This window comes from Haliotis cracherodii, unplaced genomic scaffold (assembly GCF_022045235.1).
Source record: "Haliotis cracherodii isolate W230 unplaced genomic scaffold, xgHalCrac1.p SCAF_21, whole genome shotgun sequence".
NCBI classification, from domain to species: Eukaryota; Metazoa; Mollusca; class Gastropoda; order Lepetellida; family Haliotidae; genus Haliotis; species Haliotis cracherodii.
This window is the reverse complement of record NW_027266277.1, coordinates 10,394,575-10,399,251: the sequence shown is the minus strand read 5'-3', so window position 1 is coordinate 10,399,251 and position 4,677 is coordinate 10,394,575. Positions and strand designations below refer to the sequence as shown.

Sequence of the window (4,677 nt, the reverse complement as noted above, 5' to 3'; positions counted from 1 at the left end):
GTGAGATTTCAACTGACGAAAGAGAAGGCCCAAAAACCTGGTTGTAGATTAAATTTAGTTACCAAGGATACTGACGCAATGGGTATCCGTGATATACAACAGCACTGACAATGATAATACTGATAGATGTGCTGTGTTCACCGTCACAACCCAACACAGGTGTGATGCAACCTGGTCCTTAGTCCACTCCAGTCTTTGAGAATGTACACAATGCAATATGTACAACATGCTGACTTGATGCAGCCAACATGGAGAGTCAAATCTAGTAATTAAGATTTTTGTTTGTTGTTTAACGCCGCACTCAGCAGTATTCTAGCTATATGACGACGGTCTGTACATCATCGAGTCTGGAGCAGACAATCCAGTGATTGACATAATAAGCATAGATCCACGCAATTGGGATACGATTACTTGCATCAACCAAGTCGGCGATCCTGACCACCTGATAGTCGCCTCTTATGACAAGCATAGCCGCCTTTTTCAGGCAAGCATGGGTTGCTTCATGGGTTAGACCTTTAGATTACGCGGAATAAGGAAGGGAATCAAGACTAGTACACTCTCAGTCTTTGATTTCCGATAGATCGCAGAGGAAGGAAGTCCATTTCGACAAGTCAAATCTGGTCGTTGAGAGGTCGTATAAGGAGGTAGGAAGCTTGACCTTGAGACTTGGAGGAAAAGCCTGTTGGACAAAGTTTGCTTGATATTAATTCAGAGAATGGATGCTTGAACATACTTGTACAGTCACGTTTCTATTATATACATGGCGACATTTTGCACATTATTTGAGCAAGACAGTATAAAGGTGCAGAATAATTGGTGTTTTATACTATACTCCTATGCCTGTATACGTTATTGCCAACTGTTCGCTCGTCACGCCAAAGACCCGGGTTCGATTCCCGACATGGGTACAATGTGTGAAGCCCATTTCTGGTGTCCCGGGCCGTGATATTGCTGGAATATTGCTAAAAGCGGCGTAAAACCAAACTCACTCACTCGTTCTAGATGTTTGTATCTATTCATTGTTTGCATAACTCAACATTCAGATACTCACCATAGACCATAAGCGCGTGTAGGGTTGACAGGGGAGTCAGGTGTAAGAGTCATGTGTGGGAGTCAGGTGTTGGTTACAGCTGCGGTTATGGGACCTGTTCACATACAAATTGTGATTTGTTATTTCATATAGAATACAATAGAATAGACCAAAGGAATGTTCTAAGAGAGAAACTACAGGCGAGACGTCATTTTATTTACGAATAGTCTACAGAGATAACAATTAAGATGCATTATTTTCAAACATCAGAAAAATGATATCTCCACGATATATATATATCGCAAAGAACAATGAAGAACGAAGGGTGAAATTATTTAATGAGAAAACATTGTTCTGTCATGACGTCATTTCTGGAGATTCGAACATGCGCTCGCAACATGATGACGTCATAAATTGGACGACGTTATTTTTCATAGGGAAGTATCCAGGGGGTTGTTCCTAATATAGTAAGCTGGGCAAAGTCGATAAGCGCGATGGCCGAAAGATCGCATCCAAAAGTACAATCGGTACTGTGAGAAAAGGTACAGATAATCGACGTGAGAATTGTGAGAATATCCGGGAAAACAAAAATCAACCCCCCTTTTCATAAATAAACTTGTTCGACATGGCTGAGGTCGGATTGTATTCAGGGAGTCATTATTCAAATACGGGTAAATATTTGTAAATCTTGCACATTGTATACTGAACAACAAAAGTTCCTGTGACACCAATATTTGTGTGTATTTTTCAAACAAGTAAAGTTTGGTTTTCAATATTGTAGTACATGTATGGAATCAAGTCACAAAAACGGAACTGATACAGAAAAGCATGCATTCCATGCAAAAGTTGACTTTTATGCAAGCCCTATGCATTTCACTACCCAAGAATGGGTATAAAAACATGTGAGTTAACGGGATTCCATATCCATTGTTTAGCATCGTGCTGACAATTTTGGCATGTTCATGTTGTTTTCTTATGAAATCACGCATTTTCTGAAGTCAGTATGGCAAATTAAACAATTTGAACACTTACAGGAGTCTTTTTGCTGTTGCAAACCGAAATTGTTTCAGATTTGGTAAAAAAACATAACTTTGCATTAAATCGTATTCAATGTCACAGGAACTTTTGTTGTTCATTATATCAACATCTTTCAAAAGTCTGTACATAATGTTGATATCTCATAAAAGAAATAAAGTATATAATTTGAAACTCACCTTATGAATTTGTTGTGTTGACAATACATCCATCGTAAGGGACTTGGAATCTGTGTGTCCATCACGTGGCATCTGATGCAGTCAATGGCAGTGGCATCAAGCTGTGGCAATGGTACCTGTACATGAAGACATTGTGATCAGATCTTATTGAATGTAGATCTACACGAGGAACAGTCATTTAGAATATAATCGACCAACGGAATATTATGGAAAGGAAAAGACACATGGCATGTATTTTACTTAAGGCCAGGATTTTGAACTACAAAGCCTAAGTTTAACTATCACTAACTTATGACAGTTAAAGCTTAAGATTTTCATTGACTTATGATTCAAATTTTAGATACCCCAGTTGCTTGACCGTGGAGTAGAGATGACTTGTTAATGCATATGAGATTTACCTGTTGTGGTAATGGACTTGTCTTAATAGGTGAGGTGAGGTGAAATGGGGTTTAACGTCGCGTTCAAGATTATTGCATTTATTTAGCGACGTGCGTGTCTATGTGCGGACTGATGCTGGTTGTATAGTGCTATCCCACTGATATACCATACTGCAGGTCAACATGAATACTCCACTCAGACACATTATATTGACTCCGAGCTGACCAGTCCTTGTTGTAGCCCCTTAATGCCGAGCCACGGAGGCGGTCCTGTCCTAATAAGACCTACACAATGGGATTATATATATTTTTATTTTCTACACTTATATACTGAACTATTGAACTATTTCATCACAAAAACAAATTAAATGTGTAAGTTCTCACCTCAGCTTCTTATGAGTGTATTGGGTTTTACCATTTTACATGTTTGTACTGAAGTGTACATATATTGTCAGTTATCTGAATTTGTCACAAACATGACAGGGTGGCAGAAAATTGACATTGTTACATCGCAGAGAGATACGCCCCATGTGCGCCTATACAGCAAGAACAAGACTGGTCGATTCTACCAAAAGTGGCAATTTTGACACATGCTTACATCACAAATTGAGTTAATAAATGTATTAGGTTTGGCATAGTTATTGTAACCTACGTTAATTAACTTTCATTAAAACATACCCAGGAGGGAACTTTGCAAGATATTAATTTATAAACGAAGGGAAGAACATAAGAAATCAACATGAAATTGCATTAACATATGTAAATCTTAATTTGGGATGTACTTTACGCGTTTCAATTTTTTCAGTGCAAAACAGTTTTTTAATCGTACATGAATGATTTTTTCAGGCATAATCTAGTATATCCTGGAGGTGTTTGTACCTATTCATCAATTGTATAACTCACCATTTAGATACTCACCATTAATCTTCTCAGGTATTAAGAGATCTGAGACAGGAGAAGCAGGTGTCGGTGTCACGTGTGGAAGTCGGGTGGAGGTTACATCTTAGGTAGTGGGACCTGTACATGTAGAAATTGTCATCAGATTTTATTTCACATACACCAGGAACATTTATAATGAATAGAATAGACCAAATGCATGTTCTGAAAAAGAAAATACAGACAGGATGCCCTGTATCTACGAATAAATTAAAGATATCATTAAGATGCATACTTTTCAAACATAAAATAAAGTATATAGTTTGAAACTCACCCTATGAATTTGTTGTGCTGAAGATGCATCCATCTTTGTGGTAGACTTGAGATCACGTGGTATGTGGTGAGATCACGTGGTATGTGGTGAGATCACGTGATATGTGGTGAGATCACGTGATATGTGGTGAGATCACGTGTCATGTGGTGTAATCAGGGTCGATGGCATCAGGCGAGGACCGTCCTCCAGTTCAGGCATACAATGTATCCAGCAGTAGGTCCACTGGGGTAGTATTGCTCTTATAGCACATGATGACGTCATTCACAGACGGGCAAACGACATTACCCCTTATAATGCCAGTGACATCGAACATGGTCAGGAATACACTCCGTCCTTAACGTCTAGTGTCACGAATACTAATTTATATAAATTGATTCCGTAGCCAAGGGTAAATTAATATTGTACAAGAAATACTCGTGTGATAAGAGCTGCTCATTTTAAAGTACGAACAACCTTTCTGCTTTATAATCCTTCGAAAACGTCACTGTCTAACGACGCTAATTAAATACAACTACCCGTGAAGATGCTTGTGAATACAACTGAGTCATCGTTCAACAAGAAGATGTTAGCGGGTGTTTCAAGTAGGAGAATGAGCCATGAAACATAAAACACCCCTCAACACCTTGAAGCCGCCGAGTCATCAGGAAGTACACATGACCATCCAGGTGTTGTAAGTGGACGATCGTCCAGTGAGTGAGTGAGTTGGGTTTAACACCACTTTTAACAGTATTCCAGTTATATCACGGCGTGTCAGCTTAATGTGGGAGGAAAACCCGAAGTGATGCAGGTCTCTGACGTTTTACCACTTCAGTGAAACCCACGAGCACGGGTATGGTGCTGACAAAC

General features: G+C 39.1%; 1 pseudogene; it reads right to left on the bottom strand.

Moving 5' to 3' along the window:
• Nucleotides 1-520: 520 nt before the first annotated feature.
• Nucleotides 521-3,860, bottom strand: LOC139470719 (uncharacterized; annotated as a pseudogene).
• Nucleotides 3,861-4,677: the final 817 nt, after the last annotated feature.